The following is a 25520-nucleotide window of genomic DNA, read 5'->3' as shown; positions in this document are numbered from 1 at the left end:
CATATATGAAGCCACTTGGTGAGCAGAGCAAGGACTCGAGTGAATACTTGCGGAGTGGTCAAAGGGCCGAAACATACGGCTCGGAAACGGTACACTCTGTTGCGAAACATAAATCTTAGGTAGTTCCTGGACTCTGGGTGTACAGGAATGTGGAATAGGCATCCTGCATGTCTATGGTTGCCATCTAGTCACCCTGATGAATGCATGACATGACAGAGTGACTTGTTTCCATCTTGAATTTTGTCTTTTCGACAAAGAAATGATATTTTAATGATAAAATAAAGTTTGTTCATACTTACCTGGCAGATATATATATAGCTGTATTTCTCCGAAATCCGACAGAATTTCAAAACTCGCGGCACACGCAGTGTGGCCAGGTGGTTAGTACTCATTCCCGCCGCTGGGAGGCGGGAATCGGGAACCATTCCCATTTTCTATTCAGATTTTCTAGTGCCACTGTCTCAAGAGGGGAGGCGGGTGGGCACTAAAGTATATATAACAAACTTTATTTTATCATTAAAATATCATTTTGTTCATGACACTTACCTGCCAGATATATATATAGCTGAATCCCACCATTGGAGGTGGGAAGAGACAGAATAGGATTTAGGAAACAAACAAATGTAGGCGATTGACGCCTTGGTTCCTTACCTGTTAGCATAGCTGACTTGAGGTTACTGTCACCCAAGCCTGCTTCTGCTTTACTAGAGTCTCCAGCAAGGTAGGGACCTATAAAGCTGGTGAGTTCTAGATGACCTGTCACGGGGCGTGACCACAATAGGACTAGATCATACGACCATACTGAGAGGGAAAAGGAGCAACGACCAACCACCTGACCAAGCCTATCTAAGCCATTGAACCTAACATAGGCTAAAAATTGGGACGTCCCACACGGTGGCCACCCAACAACCAAAAATACAACAACAAGATTAAAAGATACTACCTAACCCCTAAAGGATAGGATGAGTATTGCTCTCTTCCCCCAACATTGTGTCTGCGAAAAACGTATGGTCCCAGCGAAGAGCAGTCTTCAAATGTTGTCTTCACATCCCGCAAGTAATGCTTAACACTGAATTACTTCGCCAGAAGGTGGCACCCAGAAGATCATTAAGGGACATATTCTTCTGGAAAGCTACCAAAGTCGCGATGGCTCTTACTTCATGAGCCTTGACTTTCAGAAGTCTCATGTCACCGTCTAGGCAGGTAGAATGAGCCTCTCTAATAGTGCTTCTTAAAAAGAATGCCAAGGCATTCTTAGACATAGGTAAATCAGGTCTCTTCACCGAACACCACAGACTGTCCGATGGGCCTCTAGTTTCTTTAGTCCTGGCTAAGTAGAACTTGAGAGCCCTGACAGGACACAGGACTCTCTCTGATTCTTGTCCAAGAATCTCCGTCAAACCTTTGATTTCAAAAGTCTTGGGCCAAGGGTTTGAAGGATTTTCGTTCTTGGCTAAGAACAAAGGATTTAGGGAGCATACAGCATTGGGACCCCTAAAGCCAATATGTTTGCTAATGGCTTGAACTTCACTAACTCTCTTCGCTGTCGCCAGAGCAGTTAGGAAGACAGCCTTCCTAGTCACGTTCTTGAGGGAAGCAGAAGACAGAGGTTCAAAAAGCACTTGACATAAGGAACTTCAGGACAACATCCAGATTCCAAGGAGGTGTCCTGAGTTGAGGAATCTTGACAGTCTCGAAGGATCTCAAGAGATCGTGAAGATCCTTGTTGTCGGCCAAGTCTAGGCCTCTGTGTCTAAAGACTGCCGACAGCATACTTCTATAGCCCTTAATAGTTGAGACTGCCAGTTTATTCTTTTGCCTGAGATGAAACAGGAAGTCTGCTATTTGTGGTACAGAGGTCGTGGTCGAGGAAATTCCGTTGCTCCTGCACCATTTCCTAAAATTAGCCCACTTGGACTGATAGACCGCATCAGATGAAGGTCTCCTGGCACTGGCGATGGCCTTTGCCACTGCTCTCGAAAATCCCCTTGCTCTTGCCAACTTCGTGATAGTCTGAACGCAGTTAGACTCAGAGCGGGGAGGTTTTTGTGGAACCTTTCAAAATGAGGCTGCCTGAGAAGATCCACCCTCAGGGGAAGCGTCCTTGGAAAGTCCACCAGGAAGGTCATGGTCTCTGTGAACCAATCCGCTGCTGGCCAGAAGGGGGCTATTAAAGTCATCCTTGTTCCTTCCGGCGCCATGCAATTTCCTGATCACTTCTCCCAGAATTTTGAAGGGAGGAAAAGGTAAAGATCGAGGCCTTTCCAGTCCCAGAGGAGGGCGTCTATTGCTATTGCTCCTGGGTCTAGGACAGGAGAGCAATAAAGAGGGAGTCTCTTTGTCCTGGATGTCGCAAAGAGGTCCACTAGAGGACGTCCCCCTCTCCAGGTGCCTGACACTTCTTCCCCTCCTAGTGTTGCTCCCCATCCTTCCCTGGACGTGTCGGAAAACAACACTAGGTCGGGGCTCTGAAGGTGTAGAGAAACCCCTTCTGCCAGTTTTAAGGGGTCGAGCCACCACCTCAGGTGATTCTTGACAAAGGGAGAGATCTTCAAGGTCTCTTCCAGATCCTCCTTGTCCATTCAGTTCTCCGCCATGAAAAACTGGAGCGGTCTGAGATGAAGTCTTCCCAGGGAAACAAACTTCTCCAGCGAGGAAATGGTCCCCAGCAAACTCATCCATTCCCTCACCGAGCATGTTTCCTTCCCTAGAAAAGACGAGACTTTTTCTAAGCAAAGCAGTTGACGTTCTCGGGATGGAAAAGCTCGAAAAGCCACTGAATCCATCTGAATCCCCAGAACACTAAGGACTGCGTCGGGATCCGATGGGACTTGTCTACGTTTACTAAAGTCCTAGGGACTTCGTCAACATCAAAGTCGATTTCAGGTCCTCCAGACATTTTGACTGTGAAGAGGCTCGAAAGAGCCAATCGTTCAGGTAAAGCGAGATTCGTATGCCCGCTAAGTGAAGCCATCTCGCCACATTCTACATGATGATCGTGAAGATCAGAGGGACTGTGCTTAGCCCGAAGCAAAGAGCTCTGAATTGGAACACTCGTCCCCAATACAAACCTCAGGAACTTCCTCGACTGGAGATGTATGGGGACGTGAAAGAAGCGTCCCGAAGGTCCAGCGAGACAACCAATCTCCTGGTCTAAATGCTCCTAGAACAGACTAGGGCGTCTCCATCGTGAACTTTCCTTCGCCATGAAGCAGTTCAGTCCGCTGACATCTAGGACTGATCTCCATCCTTCCGACTGCTTGAACTAGGAACAATCGGCAGAAGAATCCTGGGAGTCCAACTCCAGGACTTGCTCACAGCTTTTTCTCTAGCATTTGCACTAATAACTCGAAAAGGGCTTTTGCTTCTCTTGATGGTAGAAGGGCGACAGATCCCTGGGCGACGTGCACAGATGTGGCATGTCGAGAAAGGGGATCTTGCATCCTCTCTCGAAAAATAGGAGGGACCAGGAGTCCTCCCCTCTTGCTCTCCAGGCTCCCGCAAACGAAAGAAGCCTGGCTCCTACAGGCGTCTGGAGGCGCTGCAGGTCACTTCTTGCCCCTAGGTTTAGGCGGGGCTCCGCCTCTGGAAAGACCTCTTCCTCGGGGAGAGGATCTATAGGAAGAAGCTCCTCTATGAAAGGGCTTCTGTTTCCTGGAGGTCTGACCCGACGACGACGACAAAGGGACTGCCAGGCGTTTGACGAGTGGGCCAAGAGATCTTGAGTGGCCTTCCTGGCGGCGAGATCCTTGATCAAAGACAGGGGGGAGAGATGGCTCGACAACGGGGCGAACAGCAATTCTGCCCTCTGCGACGGAGAAACTGACTTAGTGTAAAGTTACAGTACAAGGCCCTCTTCTTCAAGAGACCCGTACAAAAGAGGGAAGCCAGTTCCTCCTAGTCATCCCTGACAGCCTTGTCCAAGCAGATCCAGACGCTGGACAGCTCCCTCAGGCTGATAGAGAAGGAACTTCTAATCTTAATGTCTAGAGTCCTCAAACACCAGTCCAGGAAATTAAAGACTTCTATGGGACGAAAAAGTCCCTTCAAATGTAGATCCGTCTCCGACAAAGTCCACGACGCTTTGGTTGCAGATAGGAAGGACCTTCTAGGCGCGTCGACCAAGGTAGTGAAGACCCTGGGACGACAAAGGAACACATGAGCCGACGTCCTCTCCGGTCTAGTACCACAACCTGCCTTGCCGCAAAAGCTTGGACGGAGGCAGGGTAAAGAAGTCTTGCCTTGGGTCTTCCTTTCCTCAATCCAGGTGTTAACCTTCTTGAAGGCCTTCTTCGTCGCCAGAGACGAAGTCATCTTAACAAACCCCGGCGCTCTCATCGTCTTGGACGAAGTTACCCTGTGAAGGAGGAGAGAGAGGAGCCGAGGGTTTGAACTTGTCGCCAAACAAGTCCTTGAGAAGACCGGGTAACACCTGGAAGTCCGTAGACGAGGAAGTTGGAGGCTGCTCAAGGTCTGCAGGCTCCGACTCACAAGAGACTTCTCTCTCTTCAATGGGAGAAACCAGAGAGTCTCCCAAGTCCTTGGGAGAACGAAGACCTTGCGGTGCAACACGCAGAAGGGAGCTTCGATTCCCCGCAGTCTTTGATTGCTCTGAAGCGTCACGACGAGCAACCAAAGAGACGTCCTGATGAGCGTCCTGACGAGCGTCCAGCCGAGCGTCCCGCACGGCAGCAAGAGGAGCGTCCTGACGAGCAGCTGCAGAAGCATCCAGGATAGCTGCTGCGGAGCGTCACGCTGCAGCCGATGGGAAAGCGTCGAAACACTCAAAGAAGACGAAAATACGCCTTGAGAAAGAGGACGTGGCGTCCTCTTCTCTGAAGCTTCTCTAAAGGGCGAGAGTCCTTCCGAGAGTTCCACCCCTTGCACGGGAGGACGCCGGAGGGCGAAGCAAACCTTCAGGATACGTGCCTGACCAGCACGCGATCCTTGGCAGCCTGAGAAACGCAACAGGTCCTGCCAAGGGACGCCAGATCGGTGGGGGTCCGTGTAACCCTCTTGAGGCTTTCGACTTGCCCACTCCCAAAGTCCTGGGAGTCCGACAGAGGTCCAGGCCTAGAGGCATTATATGGCCGATCTGACGCCCCCTCCACTGCACTAGGGGGATCACAACACTTACTGCACTTTAAAGAGAAATCACTTTCGATTCCAGAGCACGGATGGTGTTTATAATTAGTAACGTTCCAATTTTAGTATAAGTACTGCCAAAGCAAGTACTTGACAAAAAAACATAGGCGAAAGTATCACCTTCCACTCCAAACTGTCGTCTTAAATTTGGATCTAATTGCTTTCTCCCCGAGAAGCTCGGGTTTACAGGAGAGGAATAAATATCCTTACTCTACTAGCACTCCTGGAGGAATACCTCCAGATCCTATGACGCTCCAACTTGCGGATATAGGCAACAAACACCTTCCAGCTTGCATTCGGCAAGTCTCACACTCCTTGCAGCGATCATTTAATATTCACCTCGTGCATACAGTGTGAGGATCTACCGAAGTCTTAGGTAGCCTCACCTTACACTCATTCGCACAACATACTCTGAAGCTAGCAGAACTAGATCCAGACATCAATCAAACAGCAATCAAAATCAAATCTATAAAACAGACCACAAAAGCGTATGCCAATTCACAATCCAATCACGATGCAGCCGTGATAAAAACCAAAAGTCAAATCGAATACTTAAGTGAAAAATAACGAGTTTACGAAATCCAAAGACGGAGGTACTGAAAACAGATGTTGACAGTACCGGCGACAGAGAAAATCTGAATAGAAAATGGGAATGGTTCCCGATTCCCGCCTCCCAGCGGCGGAATGAGTACTAACCACCTGGCCACACTGCGTGTGCCGCGAGTTTTGAAATTCTGTTGGATTTCGGAGAAATACAGCTATATATATATATATATCTGGCAGGTAAGTGTCATGAACAAAATTCAAGGCAGTTACATCCAGCACCAGCCACCATCCCCGATGCCTTGGGGACTTCAAAGAGACGGTTGTAAAAGCCGTCCGACCTGACTTCTTCAACTTCCTCTATGGCTCTCTTCTCCAGGAGGGATGAGACTTTGTTCAAAAGGACCGAAAACCTCTTGGATCCTACCAAGTAGGCGGTCAACATGATGGGCTTGTTGACTAAGGGGGGGTTGTTCCCCAAATGGGATGAAGTAGCCCCTCCTTCAGTACTGAGACAATCCACTCCACTCCCCTTGCAGTCCATCTCTCCCAGAAATGGAGGAGCCTGGCTCCTACCGGCGCATGGAGATCTTCACTTCCAAGCAGAGGGCTTGGAGGAGGACTTCTTAAACAGTCGAGACAAGAATCGCAGGTTCATCCTGGGTCTTGATTGGGTTCCTGATCTGATACCACAAAAGGGCAGTGACTGAAGGGGAGAAACGGTCCTGGTGCTCACAGTCAAAGGATCCCTGGGGCATCTAAATGATCAAGCTAGAAGGTCTTGCGTGCTTTTCTTCTGAAGCTCCCAGAAGATGTCGCTGACTGTGGATTGAGGGAAGAGGTGTTGGCGATCAAGAGGGCGACCAAGAGGAGAGTATTACAGCAGACTTCTGTGAAGCCGTGACGCTCTTCATGGTGAATGAGTACCAAAGCTCTTTTCTCAGTACTCCCATGGCACAGAGAAAGGTCAACTCTTGAGAGCCATCCCTAATGCCCTTATCAGTGCAAGACAGGACATTCGGCCAATCAGCCGTGACATCCTCAGGTAACGAAGAGCAATTCTTGGTCTTTCGGGCTAACGCACCCACTGACAAGTCCAAGAAGCTTATGACTTCGAAAACCCTTAAAAGATTCTTCAGAAAGTAGTTGAGTTCTGTAGGGAAGAACATCACCTTAGCGACGGCGAAGGCTGACCTCCGAGTGAGTCAGTAAGTCCAGAGAAGTCTCCCTGGGAGGAGGGAGCTTCCAAGGTGCCATATGCAGAATACCTCCAACGCACAAGACAAGAAGGAGAGTAACTAAATGAAGACTTCTCCGAGAGCCAACTGTCCAGCTTATTGAGACCCTTCCTAGCAGAAGATGAGAGCACCGTCTTTGGTAGCCTGGACGAGTCGGCAGGCTTGTCACTCATGAAGAAAGTCGCAGCTGGGGAGGTGGAGCTGCAGGCGAGAAAAATCCGGGAAGTTCTGCAGCAAGCACTTCAAAAAGGCTGCATAAGCCAACAGAGGGGAGCCCTGATCCATATCACCTTCTTCCTCTGACAAAACACTGGATTGATGCAACTCCTTCGGGGCCTAAGCAGACGAAGGCTCTTCTCTGAAGAAGACTTAGATGTCAGCCAGCTGTCGCTGAATAGGTGCTAGTGATGGGTCCATAGTATCGGCAGTGGGAAGCGAAGGACAAGCTGTCGCCAAGCGTTTGGCATACGGCGCCAGACGCGTCAGGGAATGTGCCGAGCATTCCATGGAAGGCAAAGTACATCCATGTACTGAACTCTTCGGTGCTGTAAGGAGCTCGGGTTCTGAAGGGTGCTTGTGTGCTTTACGGCACTCAGGTGTGACTAGAGGGTCAGGCACTACTGGGTGCTTGGGTGCTGCTGGAAGCTTGGCTGCTCTTGGGCACTCGTAAGAAGAAGGAGAGCGCTTGGCATGCATGGAAAGTCTTAGCGCAGCCTGGGTTCCAGCATAGGATGTTCTGGAGAAAAGCATTCTGGGGAATTCCAGAAACTACATGAAGGTTGCTGCAGGCATTCTCTGAATCTCTTGTAAGGCACTAGTGGGGAGCGGACCATATCCACTGCAGGCCTTTTCAGTGGCCGCGATTCATCACTAAAGCGCCACTGGCACCTCTTCTTAGGGCTGGAAGCCTTGGAGCTTGAGGACAGCCTACTCACTTCCATCTGGATACCTTTCCAATGGTCATCCTTTGTAGGGGAGTACACCAGTAACCTTTGAATAGGAGCATCGGCTGGATGAGCAACTGCCTCCTCCACTGACACTTCACTAACGCTTTTACTCTCCACTTTGTCCATAAGGACTTGCACTGGAGCCACTAATTGGGTTATTGTATCCACGATTAACACCATCTTTTGATTGAAATTACGCACACTCTTCGACTCGAGGCATGCAAAGGGGTCGGGTTTGGAAGCGAGGGAGCTGGGTAAAGGAGCAGGTTGAATAGTCGAAGGACTGGGAACAGAGGACACAGTGAGAGCAGGCACAGATAAAGCAGGAATATTATCATCAGAAGACTTAGCAGACCTATCTACAGTCTTGCTATCTACTGTCTTACTTTCTGCTCTAGCAGCCACCTTACATTTTCTATCCCTATCGAGTTTTGCAAAATGAGACCCCCACACCCTACATTTTTTAGCATCCCACTGTGAATAGGCTGAATCAAATGAACACTCTTGTCCCCTACAATCCCTACACACAGTGTGAGAGTCACACTTCGCTTTCATGAGTCTCGTATCGCAGCCTTTGCTGCAATACAGGGATTACCCTACTTACGATGGGGTTAGGTTCCAAAAAACCCATTGTTAGTTGGAAAAAACGTATCTCGAATATAGCCTAGCCTACACTATAAAGTGCTGTATACTCTATACATACAGAGTATAGTAATTATTAATATCAGCTAATTCCGAGGTTCATGCAGAGGACTTATGATAATTCAACACAGAGAAATTGAATAACAAACAAGAATTAGCTTAGCCTACACTATGGTATACCGTATACATATACGGTAGCCTAGCCTACATTATACTGTACTGTACTGTATATTCACATAATATCATATACAAACATCAACATAACAAATATGCATCTTTTCCACAGATCTTTTAAAATGTTATGCTTTAATTCACTGTATCCAATAATATTGTATATATTATATTGCTTTTGTATTATAAACTGCAATCATAGCAATCAATATTTTGGTTTGGAAATCGATTGCACAGTAAGTTTATTTCATTGTTTTTAACTCAATTCAGAGTGCTTTTCTTGCTTCTAGTTAGTGTAAATAAACCTCTAGATATTTTATTTATATGGGGCAAGGTTATTTTTCAATAAACAAAGTGTTTTTAAGTCGAAATATAACTTAAATAAGTCTCATTGTGAAATTAATTTAGCTATTTATTTCATTAATAGATGACGTTCGCATTTTGGGGGCATGTTTGTTTTGTGTAAAAAAAATCAAGATTCTGTTCGCTGTTTCCACTAGATTTCATCATAATTCGAGCTTTACGTATTTATCGTTTATCAGCGTAAAAATAGCAGTAATATGCATTCTTTCATGCCCAGTACATTTGATTAAAATACTTCCTCTCCCATTTTAATTATGGTCAAGTTTCATCAGTGTTGCTGATGCACGATAATTTATAGTCATTAGCAGTTTGAACATTGTTTTCTCAGCTTCAGCTACAACTTGCAGCTTAAATTTAGCAGTATATTTCCTTGCCGATCTTTTATCCAAACCGGATAAGGGTATAATGTTAAAATATATCAGTCTTATTCTACTTAACTTCATTTGTACTATAACTAAGGTAATTGTTTATTACTGTACAATGGTTGAAATAAAAGCAAAATGGTTGTTGTTATCCAATTCGGTTATAAGCAAAACAACAGTTTCTCGATTGGTTGCTTATGACTGTATGCATTTACGAGAGTATAACATTACTAACAATACTTTTATCATTCTCTTTTACCTGCTTAACTAGAAGATGGGATAGAGATGGAGGAAAAGAAGGTGGTCTACTGTATTGTAATTTGGTCTCTCTCACTGCCTGATTGTACACTGCCTGCGCCCTTGGAAAATGTAAAAATATTTTCTAAATACTGTCATATCGGTGTTAATTGCTTACGCCATCGAATTATCGTAAGGCGAATTATCGTAACTCGAGCACTACCTGGGTACCTGAGTATTTTAATAGTTTAATCACAAAAAGTGCATTTTGTCATGAAAATACAGTAATTAGTGAATATTTCTCAGCGAAAAATACCACAAATGGGCAAATTTTCAGCAAATAATGTGTATATATGTTCCACAGAGAAATCCGCAAATAGGTGAGTCCGCCAATCGTGAGACTGTGAATACAGGGGCTTTACTGTAAAGGCATACCTCGATGCCCATCAGGTAGCCAATGCGTTACGAGGGGCAAGAACTCTAGTGGAGACTTGAGGGGTGGATAATCTGAGGCACAGAGCTCAAAATTGGAAGACTCTGTCCTGGAAAACAAATCTCAGATATTTCCTGGAATCCTGGTGTATTGGGATATGAAAGTAAGCTTCCTTCATATTGATGGATACCATCCAATCTCCTTGCCGAATCGCAACAAGAGCTGAGTGGTTCATCTGCATTTTGAACTTTGTTGTTTGGACAAAGTAGTTCAGGGCACTTACGTCCAGGATAGGTCTCCACCCTCTCAATGACTTGGGAACTAAGAATAAATGCTTGTAAAACCCCTCCTTGAATAAGTCTTCCACCACCTCTATCACTCATTTCTTGAGAAGAGCTGAAACCTCCTTTGAGAGGGCCAAAAACTTCTCTGAGCCTTCTGAGTATGCCTTCGAGATGATGGGAGAATTCGTCAAAGGAGGTTTCCTTGAAAGGAATCAAATACTGTACCATTCTTTGAGTACTTGTAGTACCCACGGTTCCACGAATCTGGCTTCCCAGTTCTTCCGAAACTGAAGGAATCTAGTGCCCACTGGGGTACAGAGGACTGGATCCTCACTTGCTAAAGGCGGATCTTGAAGTAGATTTCTTGTTGACTGGTTGATGGATCTGGGGTTTGAGCATGGATGAGTTTGTGCTCTTCCTCTTCCACCTCGAAAGGGCTGAGGTTGAAGGGGAGAGAAAAGTCTAGGGTTGAAAGAAACCGCAGAAGAACGGTTCGAGTCCTTTGGTCATTTGGCTGATTGCCAGTAGGTCATGAGTTGCTTTCTTTTGGAGCTCCATTGCTATCTGCTCCACCGTAGCTCATTGGAAAAGATTGTTCTTATCCAATGGGGCAAAAAGAAGAGACCATCTTTGTGAAGGAGTCACTCCTTTAGCGGTGAAGGAGCACTACAACTCTCCTTTCTTGAGCATGCCTGCTCAAGAAAACTGAAAATTTCAAAAACCTTAGAAGTGTCCTTCACTAAGCACTCGAGTTCTGTTGAGGAAAACATGATCTTGGCCAAACCAAAAACCGATCTGCATGTAGGATTGATCCCCTTGAGAAGAGGCAGACTCCCAAGGAAGGAGCCTCCCTGGTCGCATAAAAAACATACCTTTTCTTAGACAGGTGAGAAGGAGGGGAACAAAAGACAGCCTTGCCTAACTCCCTCTTTTTGGGCAACCAAGAGTAGATGCCTGCCAAAGTCTTCTTAGATGAGATGGATAAAGCCACCCTAGGGAGCTTAGTATCTCCAACAGGCCGGCACAACATGAAGGAAGACCCAGGTGAAGAAGGCATTGCAGTAGAGAAATAAGTCGGAAAACAAAATAGAAAATAATTTAAGAGGGATGCATATGACGAAGAACGTTTTTCTTGTTCCGGTTCCTCTTCTGCCGAAGAAACAGAAGAAAGAGCCAAGTCCTGTTGTGCTTCCTCTGGCTTCTGAGAAGATGGAGGCTTCTTCAGCACTTCTAGTATATTATCTCCGATGATAAACTGGAAGAAGTGATGAATCCTGAGTCGGAGGGAGAGGTACAGATGTCGACACAGGAGCCGAAGATACAATCTTCACTTCGAGTCTTAATAGGGGGTGCTGATACAGGTTGACCCGCTATTATCGGAATATCCGAATCAGACGAAGCTTAAAAAGCCTGAGCATAATCCAACACTGTATGAGGATTAGCTGTCACTGTAAGATCAGGAGCTACTGGGCGCTCTGCTCCCATTGGACCCTTAGGAGCTACTGGGTGCTCTGATCCCATGGGGCGATCTGCTCCCTTTGGACATCTCTGAGCCACTTAGTGCTTAGAGGATAATGGGCGCTTGTGAGCCACTGGGAGCTCTCTGTCGTCCTAGTAGCTACAAGAGGGCTCTTGGTCCCTATGGTGCTTACAAGGGCTCAAGGGGTTCTGATTCGCCATCAAATGCCTTTTCAATGGCCTTGAGGAATCATGCCAGCTGCTTTCTTTGGGCTCATTAGAGTCTGAACCACTGGAAGGCAAGGTGTGATCCACCTGGACACCTTTCCAGCGCTTAAGCACCAAAACCTGGGAAATAGCGACAGGTTCGGTTGAGGGAGCAACTACCAGGGACAAACCCCACCAACCTCCCTTGGACTTACGGTTTGCCTCCTTCCAGGTGCATGGGAGTTTGGCAGGAACCTCCATCTAAGAGCATCGGTGGGGCGAGTAGCCACACCCTTCCATTGACACAACACTTACTTTATCCAAAAGCACTCACACTGAAGCTCCTATTTGAGCAACTGTATTAACTAATGCATCAAATTTCTTGTCAATCCGGGCTTCAAGACTGGCAATGGTACTTGGTTCAGCAGCATGGGAGCCAGGTAATGGAGCAGAAGGGAGGGCAAGAGAACTAGGAACAGAACAAGCAGCCACATGAGTCGAAAGGACTGGTTTGGCAGTAGAAGACAGTGAAGCTCTGGCCTCGGCTCTAGCAGCTGCCTTTATCTGTCTAGCTTTTTCAAGTTTGTCTTAATATGCAGTCAAGATTCTCCATTTAACTTCATCCCAGTTACTACACTCCTCACATGTCAAGTCAAGAGAACAAACTTGTCCTCGGCAATGAAAACAAATAGAATGAGAGTCGTATTTAGAGGAAGTCAACCTAGTATAGCAGCCTTTGCTACAATACCAGTTACTAGACACAATTGAATTGGCCATAAGTCAAAATCCACAAAAATGTCCACACTAAGCTTAACTTAGTTGAGAAAATATAGCACAGAGGCTGCCAAAATACAGAATACTCACCAAATCCTTCGATAACTAGCAAAACCACCTGGTGAACAATCCTGATCATCAAAACAAAGCTGTTAACAACTGATGTATGTTCACTGAGCAGCAGAAACGAACTGAGCTCTTCAGCTATGTTGTATCTATACTATACTTCCCTGGAAATGGGCAGGGCACTTACCTGCACCAAAACAAAAGAGCACTGTGGTAATTATTGTACACTGGCGACACTAGCGTAACTGTTTTCATGCTTGGTATCACTGTGTACCGTTAGTTACAGTCGCACCACAGGCGAGTGTAGTTCCCCTCTTGCAGTTCCTCTGTTGATGTGTAAGTTTACGTGTGTTTGTTTTGTTCTGTTATGTTTGTCATAAGTTGTTTATGTTGTATGTGTTGTATGACTAATGCTAGATATTTTGTCTGTTTATGTTATAGATCTGAGAGCCGGTATTTTGTTGAATAAAGCTTGTAGTTTGCTACCAAGTGTTTCAGTCTTATAACAATACTCGTCATGGCTAAGCTGCTTAAGCCATGTCGACTGGACACAGATCCCAGCTCTCCTACGGCGGCCAAGGAGTGGAAACACTGGCACCGAACCTTTCAAAACTTCATAGAGGAGAGAGGAGAGGCCGCACCCAACAAGCTGAGGGCTCTAGTGAACTGTGTATCCCCGAGTGTGTACGAACTCATTGAAGACTGTGTTACGTATGAAGGTGCCGTTGCAAAACTAGAGTGTTTACGTCAAGTTACCGAACAAGATTTTTGCAAGGCATGTTTTGGCAACCCGACGACAGCAGTCAGGTGAATCCCTTGATGAATTTCTGATAGAGTTACATAAACTAAGCAAGGATTGTAACTTTAAGGCAGTCACAGCTGAACAATACCGGGAGGAGATGGTGCGTGATGCGTTTCTTAACGGTATTGCCTCAGCATTTATTCGTCAGCGCCTGCTGAAAACAAGTCCTTGGATCTGGAGGCGGGGTACAGTCAGGCCCGTGCGTTGGATCTTGCCCAGCGTAATGCTGATTCCTACACATCTTACTTGCCTGTTCCTCATGCAGCTGCTTTAGTTCCAGGACAGCAAGGACAGCCTTGTGATGACCAACAACCGCAGTCAACGAAAGAGGCAGAAAGAAGATCACCTGTGGACTCGACTGTCGCTGCTGCACATTCGTCAAAGAAGAAATGCTATTTTTGTGGTAATACATTCCACATTACAGGTAGGGGTAGTTGTCCTGCACGTGCTGTTACATGCAACAACTGTGGTAAGAGGTCATTTTGCCAAAGTCTGTAGATCCAAGGCTAAGACTTCTGACAGCACTACTGCTACACTGTATGACCACACTCTGCTCACACTTGCTGCCACTTTTCCAAAGAACCTTTCACATGCAGCTACAGACATCACTGTCAATGGTCATTCACTGAAAGCATTAATTGACTCTTGCAGTTCGGATAGTTTCATAAGTGAGAAAGTGGCACAGAAACTAAAGCTGACAGTAGTTCCTGCAAGCAAGGAGATTTCAATGGCATCAGCATCTTTGAATACTAGCTCCTGGGTATGTTATGGTAGACTTGGGTCATGTCAATCAGAATTATCCATGTATTCAGCTAGGGGTTTTAAAGGATTTATGTTGTGATGTGATCTTGGGTCATGATTTTCAAAAGCAGCACAAGAGTGTAACTTTTTCAGTATGGGGGAAATAAACCAAGTTTAAGGGTAACTAATAACTGTGCCTTGGCAACAGCTGATATTGAGGAGCCTTCACTGTTTCGAACTTGCCCCAACAGTGTAAACCAATTGCAGTTAAATCCAGACGCTATAGTGAAGATGATCAGTTGTTTATAAGTGACCAGTTATCACACTTGTTATCTGAAGGTATCATTGAACCAAGCATATCCCCATGGAGAGCACAGGTTGTAGTTGTAAAATATCCACTGACAGGCACAAAAAACTTTGTATGTATTGATTATTCTCAAACCATCAACCAGTACACAGAACTAGATGCATATCCCCTTCCAAGGATAGAGGACATGGTGCACAGTCTTGCAAAGTACAAGGTGTTTTCCACATTTGACTTGAAGAATGCATACCACCAAATTAGCATTAAAGAGAGTGAGAGGAAGTACATTGCTTTTGAGGGTGCAGGGAAATTATATCAGTTTTGCAGAGTTCCATTTGGTGTCACTAATGGAGTAGCAGTATTTCAGAGAGCTATGGATAAGTTAGTTGAAGATGAGGGTCTTAACGACACTTTCCCATATCTAGATAATATTACTGTAGCTGGATCAACTCAGGAGGAACATGATAGCAATGTTAAGAAATTTTTGGAGGTTATTCAGAAACGGAAGCTTACCCCTTAATGAATCTAAATCAGTTATGTCTGTGCCTACAATCAATGTTCTTGGGTATTGTGTTGGTAATAATGTCAGAAGGCCTGACCCTGACAGATTACGTCCTCTCTAGGAATTACCACCTCCCACAAATATAGGGTCTTTGCAAAGAGTTCAAGGGTTGTTTGCATATTATGTTAAATGGATTCCTGGCTTCTCCGATAAAATCCAACCCTTGATAAACACAAAACTTTTCCATTGAGTGAATCAGCACTAGCTGCCTTTAACACTTTGAAAAAGCAGCTTTACGGTGCTTCTCTAAGGTCTGTGGATGAGAGCCTTCCTTTTGTTGTGGAGTGTGATGCTTCAGAGGTCGCTATCTCAGCAGTATTGAACCAGGGTGGCAGGCCAGTAGCCTTCATGTCAAGAACGATTCAGGAAGTGAGTTGCATTATCCTGCTGTAGAAAAGGAGGCTACAGCTATTATTGAAGCGGTTCGCAAGTGGAGTCATTTCTTAGCCAGAAGACATTTTACTCTGATTACTGATCAGCGCTCTGTGATGTTCATGTTAGATAACAGAAAAAGAACCAAGATAAAGAATAACAAGATACAAGATAAAATCATTCAGTTATACCAATATTGGAAAACAGAATGTTGTGCCGGATACCTTGTCTCAAATAGCATAATGCTGTTCTGTTTTCCCAATGTTGAAGCTTACAGACATTCATGAGAATCTTTGTCACCCTGGGATAACTCGGCTTTTGCATTTTGTGCGATCTAAAACCTCCCTTTCTCAACAGATGATGTGAAAAGGTGTGTGCTTCTTGTAAAGTCTGTGCACAGCAAAACCACAATTCCATCGTTCAGCACAAGGGGTCCTCATTAAAGCCACACAGCCGATGGAACGCCTCAGTATTGATTTCAAAGGACCTTTGCCTTCCACCACAAACAATAAGTACATACTTACAGTTTTCGATGAATACTCGCGTTTTCCTTTTGCATTTCCTTGTTCAAATATGAATTCAAAACAGTAATCAAATGTCTTGAGTCTATCTTCAGTCTTTGTGGAATGCCAAGTTTCATCCATTCAGATCAAGGTTCTTCTTTCATTTCTCAAGAACTGAAGATGTACCTTTCTCAAAAGGGAGTTGCAACAAGTAAAACAACACCTTATCACCCAATAGGTAATGGTCAGGTTGAGAGGTACAACGGAATTATTTGGAAGGCTGTTTGTTTAACACTTGAATCTCATGGTTTGAAGAACCAACACTGGGAGATGGTGCTTCCCGAGGTTTTGCATTCAATAAGATCACTCTCATGCACTGCAACCAATGAGACTCCACATGAGCGTTTCTTCAGGTTCCAACGACGTTCTAGTTTCGGAAATGGATTACCAACATGGCTTTTGACCCTGGGCAAGTGTTATTGCGGCGGCATGTTAGGTCTAGCAAACACGAACCATTAACTGATCAGGTAGAACTTGTTGATGTGAACCCAATGTACACAAGTGTCAAATATCCAGACGGGCGTGAGTCAACTGTGTCTATCCGTGACTTAGCTCCAAGTCCTGAGAGTCCGGCGACTCTTGCGCACTCCGGATGAGGCACCAGGAAATATAGAGACTCGAGTTCACCCACAACGCAAGATGTACAGCCTCATACTAATCATGACTCTCATTCATTCACTGAGCCCACTGAGTTAAGGAGGTCGACTCGCGTGTCAAAGCCCCCCGATCGCTACGGATGGGATTAATCTGATATTTTTTACATGGTATCCATTTTGTTAATGTTGAATTTTTCTAGGAGGGGAGAATGGTAATTATTGTACACTGGCGACACTAACGTAACTGTTTTCATGCTTGGTATCACTGTGTACTGTTAGTTACAGTCGCACCACAGGCGAGTGCTGTTCCCCTCTTGCAGTTCCTCTGTTGATGTGTAAGTTTACGTGTGTTTATTTTGTTCTGTTATGTTTGTCATAAGTTGTTTATGTTGTATGTGTTGTATGACTAACGCTAGATATTTTGTCTGTTTATGTTATAGATCTGAGAGCCGGTATTTTGTTGAATAAAGCTTGTAGTTTGCTACCAAGTGTTTCAGTCTTATAACAAGCACTACCGCAGATTTTCAAATCTAAAGCTGCCGTTAAAGTAAAAATTAACACCTATGTATTATTATTATTTAAACAGTTTAACCAAACCACTGAGCTGACTATCAGCTCTCACAGGGATGACCTGAAGGATTTGGATGAAATGACAGGTCTAGGTTAGAAGCCTAGCACTGGGACCAAATAGGTCATCCGATACAGCAATGAATGAATGAGAATGAAATAAAAAACTGCACAGGCACACGCTCTCATACTGGAACACAATCACACAAGAAATACATACATACTCAAGTTTCCATATATACTCGCTAAAAAGGTATATTAAAATTTAAAATAAATTCATTAAAATTTTAAAATTTAGTTGTTTTAAAATTCATTACATCCCTAAGAGTTTTAAAATTTCTATTATTTGCTTTTTATATTTTATCAATTAAATCACAGTTCCTCATGAACATTAAAACTGGTATAACTGAAAATGTAATAGATTCTGACAAAATTTCCTTCATTGATGTTTCCAAAATTTAATAATCATGGCAGATTATAGTTTGGATATTCACACATTACAAGTTTCACAGTTATCAACACTTTGCAATCTGGGCATTCGGGAGGAGGGCCACATGGACTGTTCATTAAGTGTCCACGTGTCAAAACCAGTATGGCCTATTCAAAGATGCGTCAGAATTAGTTGTGTGTCTTTCTCTCTGATATGACGAACTTCATTTTCCAACACCAGATTTTAACAGTTTTATTATTGTCAGGTTCTTCGTTCCTTATATTTTGCCATTTACTTACAATGACTGCTTTTATATATCTTATATAGTCACTAATAGGGATGTCTACATTTGCTCTTGTCATGTGGACTGCTTCTTTGGCTGCTTTATCAGCCTCTTCATTCCCTTTAATCCCTAAATGGGCAGGGATCCAATATATTTCAATATTTTTTCCATTATTATACAATCTATGGAGTGAAAACTTAATTTGTTGTACATTATTACTTTTATTATAGCTTTGAATGGCTTCTATAGCGTTTCTGAAGTTGCTATAAATTACAAAATTATTACATGAGCTTCTCTAATTATCTTTATGGTTAATGCTATTGCACATAACTCAGCTGTAAATACCAAGGCATCGTCTGGTAGAGAGAACTGATACGTTTTGTCTGGGAATACTGCAGCATATCCCACTCCGTATTGTGACTTAGATCCGTCGGTGTAGGCTATGCTGCATAATGTGGACCTTTTCGGATTATATGTTCTACTGTATGTTGTCCATGGTGTTCTGGGGTATATGAATAACTTTTTGATAGATACTTTAATGTGTGCAAATTCTCATTTTATTCATTGTCCAAGGAGGAGGTAATTTCAATATTAAAGGTAATTGTATATTTACATTTAGCGACTCAAACAATCTTCTAGCTCTATTTCCTCGCTGGGTGATTCCGTTCTCATTCTGTTGGTCCAAGGCCGGTGAAGAACAAGAGGAATTTGTTTCTGGTGATAGAAATTCATTTCTCGCTATAATGTGGTTCGATTCCACAAGAAGCTGTAGGTCCCGTTGCTAGGTAACCAATTGGTTCTTAGCCACGTGAAAGTAAATCTAATCGCTTCGGGCCAGCCCTAGGAGAGCTGTTAATCAGCTCAGTGGTCTGGTTAAACTAAGATAAACTTAACTTTTTCTAGCTCTAATTGGGAAAGGAGGTGGATGATTATTTATAAACATCTCTTAAACCAAATTCTCAGAGCACTCTTCATTGTTCCTAGCTCTCTATGGAGAGAGAGGTAGTTCACCACATTCAACTTGTAAAGAAGAGGTTGGTGATGATCAAAAAGCTCCTGAACATATTCTAAGGCCTTCATTATGAACTGGGTCTAATATTTTCAGCGTTGTGTCTGATGCTGACCCATATATTTCGCTTCCACGATCAATGATGGACAGCACTGTTGCTTTATACAATACAGTACAGTAAGGATATGTCTATCGGCTCCCCTAGAAGTGTTTGATAGTTATTTTTAATTAGGTTTAAGGGAAGCGCTGACTCTATAAGGCTCCATTATAAAGCAAGTGCTTTTAACTACCTTATGAATGAAGGGATTTGCTTCAAATTTTTACCACTTATTTTTCAACTAATAATGAAAATTTTCATCGTGGGAAATTTAGAAATTCGACTTCTAAGTTAATTTTTATTGCATTTGACAAAAGATTTCAAAACTTAAAAATATGCAAAAAAAAAAAAAAAAAAAAGGTTTCACTCAATGAATTTCCCATGTCAAAAATCAAGATATATAGTTATACTATACTCTGTAAAAGTTTCATAGAATTTGATTTGGTCTTCTTGGAGTTATAAGCTTTTATTTTTGAAAAAACTAAGTTTCGAGAAAACGAAAAAAGAAAAATATTTGTGGTTATATAGTATTTTGTAATAACTATGAAACTATGACAGTTAGAAGGCTGATTTTTGCACAAAAACTATTTTGTTATGTAAGAAATATGCCCTGAAATTTTCAATATAATCAAATGAATAGAAATGTGCTCTCTCTTGAAAATTTTCATTTATATATATATATATATATATATATATATATATATATATATATATATATATATATATATATATATATATATATATATATATATATATATATATATATATATATATATATATATATATATATATATACACAAGGACAGGGTGACAAGGAGATATATCATCAAAAGGTGATACATTTATTGCCGAATGCTGCAACAACATAGTTACATCATCAAGGCTAAAAGAGAAAACAACACAAATTAAAAACACATGGAATATAACTTTGACTTTAAGAGTCTCAACAAATTATACTGAAACTTACATTAAAACAAAACAAGATTTAAAAAGCACCTGCTAGACTAAAGGCTGAAGGCTGAATGATTCGGAAAGGAGGGAGAGGCATCTCCCCAATACGGCTCAAGCCAGAAACAGCTGTATAGAGGTGGTGTGATTGTTCAACTTGGGCACTAACTGCTTGATAAATAATGACTCTAAGATAAGCAGTTCAAAAACGTGTTGTTTGGCCCAAGACAGAGAAGTCAGAATAGTTAATGCTGGTGTTACAAATTTTTGTGTGATTTCTGATATTAGAAAATTCGGATTGGACAATCTGCAGCCAGTACGATGGCTGACACCATTATGTGAATCAGCTCTGACCTTGAGCAATCGCTTATCGAACCTATAAGTCCCCAAATTACATCTGGGGCAAGTATATTTATATACGACTGAGGATTGCAACAATGGGCAGATTTTGTCTTTAAATTTAAAAAGTGATCCTATTGTAAGGGGATTTTTGGAATTAAAATAACTTACAACATATTAAAGTGTTTTTCAATTGCAGACTTGAGATTCCTTCTAAATTTGTCATCTTGGATGTATGGAATACTGGCATACAGTTTCTTTCGTGGAACAGTGCTTATGGAAGGGGAGTCTGATAGTTTCTTATTTAGAAAATTCTTGCAATGTCTGAAGAAAACATGTGAGGGAAACCAGTTATCGGTAAAATATTTATACAAGAACAAAATTTCTTTATGATATGAATCCCAGGAAGAGGTTAGAGTGTAAGCCCGATGAAGCAGGGTAAAAATTGAATTGAGTTTAAAATGACAAAAACAAGCACTATAAAAGTTTGAACCCAGACCTGAGAAAGTCTTTTTCTAAAAACAAGTGTTAAAACTATTACCATGTCGAAACACCAAAACATCCAAAATGGCAATCGATCGTTTTCCTCTCTCTCTAATGTAAACTTGATATTCGGATGTAATTCATTAATGTAGAGGAACTGGTCAGCATGGAAAGCTGATTTAAAGAGAACAAAGGTGTCATCAACAAACCGTTTATACACAAGAGGATAAAAACCTAGGGGCAATTTTCCAACATGTCCTCCTCCAGGGAGCACATAAAAATATTGGAAAACGTGGGACCAAGGGGTGATCCCATTGCCATACCTTTGTACAAACAATCATTAAAAATAAAGGCATCCAGCACTGCTAACTGCAACAATTTCTTAAAATAGGGTCATAGTTAAAATAAGTATCACTGTTAATAAAAATTTTATCTAAAATAAAGAGATTGTTTCTTCTACTGGGACATTTGTGAATAAGGATTCCACATCGTAACTGGTCATATACAAGTCAGAGTCTTGACATAAAACATATGATTTAAATTCTTCAGTGTTTTTAAGGTATGTTGATTAGAAGTAAACGGTTCAAGCAAAGGAACTAGGTATTTGGCTAGTTTATAATTGGGAGCATGAATTGATGACAGTATTGGTCTCATTGGGGTTCCCTCTTTGTTTGTTTTAGTTTTATAAAGGACTAAAGGATGTACCTGAGCAATATAAATCTTCATATGTGTCTTTGTTAATGATATTCTTAGTATTAAGTTCTTTTAAAAATCTATTGATTCTATCTTCAACTTTAAATATATGTTTACATTCAGGTTTACCAATTTTCTGAAACTTGAAAAATACTCAGAATAGATTCCATTTTATTTATATAATCTTCTTTGTTCAAGATGACAGTGCCCTTACCCTTATCAGGTTTAGTAATTATCAAGTTTTCATTTTTGCCAGAAAAAAACACTTTAATATGTTGCAAGTTATTTTAATTCCAAAAATCCCCTTACAATAGGATCACTTTTTAAATTTAAAGACAAAATCTGCCCATTGTTGCAATCCTCAGTCGTATATATAATATACTTGCCCCAGATGTAATTTGGGGACTTACGTAGGTTCGACTAAGCGATTGCTCAAGGTCAGAGCTGATTCACATAATGGTGTCAGCCATCGTACTGGCTGCAGATTGTCCAATCCCGAATTTTCTAATATCAGAAATCACACAAAAATTTGTAACACCAGCATTAACTATTCTGACTTCTCTGTCTTGGGCCAAACAAGCGCTTACACACACAACTGCTTATCTTAGAGTCATTATTTATCAAGCAGTTAGTGCCCAAGTTGAACAATCACACCACCTCTATACAGCTGTTTCTGGCAAGCCGCTTTCTTTAACTCTCCCTCCTTTCCGAATCATTCAGCCTTCAGCCTTTAGTAACTAGCAGGTGCTTTTAAATCTTGTTTTGTTTTAATGTAAGTTTCAGATAATTTGTTGAGACTCTTAAAGTCAAAGTTATATTCCATGTGTTTTTAATTTGTGTTGTTTTCTCTTTTTAGCCTTGATGATGTAACTATGTTGTTACTGAAAACGCGTCGGGAATAAATGTATCACCTTTTGATGACCTCTATCTCCTTGTCACCCTGTCCTTGTATGTGCTGTGTGGCCCTTGTGCCAAATGTTCTGTCTTATATATATATATATATATATACATACATACATACATATATATATATATCCACACATATGTATGCACATGCACATGCACATACACACATACATATAAATATATCATAAAACACTATTTGAATGCTGCAACCATATATCTTAAGCACTTCCTCCTGTGACCTTGTTCACTGGTAAAATATGGACACATGATGTGTTACAAGAGTATACTGTATATACAAAGCATATGTAGGTGTAGCAGTATATACACACTTGAACACATCATCTCCCCACATTTTACCAATGAACAGGGGGACAGAAGGAAGTGCTCATTATATATGGTTGCAATGTTCAAATAGTTTTTGAGCCTTTTTATCTTCATATTATACTGTTGTATGTATTACAGTAAAAGATATATACAGTATATATATATATATATATATATATATATATATATATATATATATATATATATATATATATATATATATATATATATATCTTACATACATACATACATATAAGTCAACCCCTTTGCTTTATGCGTCCCACACCCCCCAAATAGCTAAAATCCATGAATACTGTACTTAAAGCCCCTCTAAAAACACTTAGAACTGCCCATTTTGATAGTTTTAACACAGAAAAACCTCTAAAAATGCATATACCTGAGTATTTTAATAGTTTTATCACAAAAAGTGCATTTATTCATGAAAATTATATGAAAATACAGTAATTAGTGAATATTTCTCAAACCAAAATACGCTGAAACAATTTTCCCAATAATGGCTAGATATGTTCCACAGAGAAACCCTCATAATATATATATATATATATATATATATATATATATATATATATATATATATATATATATATATATATATATATATATATATTATATATAGACACACACTAGAAGAAAAAAGTTCATCATGCCATAACCTTCAAGCATCCAATGCTATCTGGCAAATGCTCATTTAACATGGTACAGTAAATGTTACCATTCATAGTAACATTATTCTCTAAAAATACTAGACTGCCAAGGCCATAGTCATGAAACAATCCCAAAACAATCAAAGTAGCAGGGAATTTTGCTACTTCGACACAGTACTTGGGATTATGAGGGTCAGACCCCCAGCGTCTCCTCACCCTCCCCACCCTACTCCCACAAGACACTGTAAATGTTGCCTCAACACTACAAAACTTTACGCCACTTCTCCAAGCCCCAATCCTCATATTTCTGTGAAAATGCCTTCCTATCTATAATGTTTCGAGCACTCAGTACTGGCTTAACCTTGGCACGAAAGCTGCAATACTTTAAATCCTTGCCAAATGATCGCTTATGCACCTCACAGAGACATCCTGTAGATCATCTGGAAACTCTTCTCTCACTTTGCAAGCTGTCAGGGAAGGCTGGTTTTCCAATGCACGTTTTATTTTGCAAGAAACTCGCTCAGAAATTTTCCCTGGGGCGCCCACTTCTTGGGAGAGGTGTTGGAATGTTCAACTTGCCATTTGCACGAAATCTTGCAAACCACTTCTGAACAACTCTTTGCTTTAATTTAAGCTTCTCAGCTATGAGCCCAGATCTTAGGCCCTCTTTGTAAAGGGTTATGATAGACACAACAATATCCCTTTCCAGCTGTTTGCCTGGAGCCATGGGACCTGAGAAAAATAACACTGAATTTCCAAAACCACGCTCGAACATGTCCCATTCAGTAAACAAAAGATCGCGAACTGAAGCCTGTCAGTAATATGTCACATTAGTAATAAATACCAGTTAGTCATTTTTGTGTCGGGAAAACATCAATTAAAGTTCCAAGCAGTCAAAAAATAAATTTTTTCCCTTTGAAAACAATGGGAGGGGATCTTTAAGAAATAGTTATAAATTCATGCATTTTTTTTTACCCTGCACGAACTTCTTGCTTCTACGGTTTATATACATATTTATGAGTGCAAAGTTTTTTCATAACAAAATTCCACTAATATATCCTATCAATACAATGTTTTCTCCATAACCTATAAAAAATAGTACGTGCTACCTATAAAAAATAGTAGGCTATATGCTATCAGTGCAAAATTTTTTTCATAATAAATTATAAAAATGAATGCCGTAATGAGGTTAAGCCAGGACTTGGTATTCAAGGAAAGGTTTGTTCCCATCGTTTTACACTTACCCTAAAGTTTTCTTCATAACCTATAAAAGTATATGCTGTCAATATAAATTTTTCTACCGCTATATAAGCTACCACTGTACGTTTTCCGTTCAGATGTTGGAGAGGCAAATAAACAAACAACTGGGAGGATAAGGTAAACAAACGCTGAACAACCAACCGACACAAGTCATGAGTCAGATGACAACTCACTGCAGTAAAATCAAGCTTTGTTTTCTTATATAATTATTATAATATTTTGAAAAATAGTAATCACTAATTCGAACATTAAAAATACAAGAAACAAATCTCTTACTTATATATGGGCGTTATGGTGTTGTTGCTATTCCAAGCAAGACAATTCCCGTTTGCTTCATCTCTCTCTTATAACAAACCTACAAGATGCAATCGTTCAAATTTCTCCTTTATAAGAGTGGTACTTTTCTTGCCTATGGCAATGGAATTTTGTGAATGGACTACACAGTAAGAAAATCCGAAAAGGAAATGCATCACAAAGCACTTGGATATCGCTTGAACCAGAACCACACACAAATCGAATGTCTTATTGGTAAAACCCAACGCTATTTTTGGAACTGTTACCCACTTATATAATTTCATACTTCCAAAAATACACAGTGAAAATATGTCAAGAAATATAAAATATTATATGTATACTAGTTGGCATGGTACATCTGTGATAACGAGTTCAAAATATCAAAATACATGGATATATACTTGCTTTTTTT

The 25520-nt window shown here is 41.5% G+C and overlaps 1 protein-coding gene across 4 annotated transcripts in view; it reads right to left on the bottom strand.

Moving 5' to 3' along the window:
* Window positions 1–25520, bottom strand: part of LOC136835071 (modifier of mdg4-like) — an 81772-nt gene that overhangs the window by 45404 nt on the left and 10848 nt on the right. The window lies entirely within an intron of this gene.

The sequence above is a fragment of the Macrobrachium rosenbergii genome, chromosome 54 (assembly GCF_040412425.1).
Source record: "Macrobrachium rosenbergii isolate ZJJX-2024 chromosome 54, ASM4041242v1, whole genome shotgun sequence".
Classification (NCBI taxonomy): domain Eukaryota; kingdom Metazoa; phylum Arthropoda; class Malacostraca; order Decapoda; family Palaemonidae; genus Macrobrachium; species Macrobrachium rosenbergii.
The sequence above is the reverse complement of the archived record's forward strand: the minus strand, read 5'-3'. Positions and strand labels throughout refer to the sequence as shown.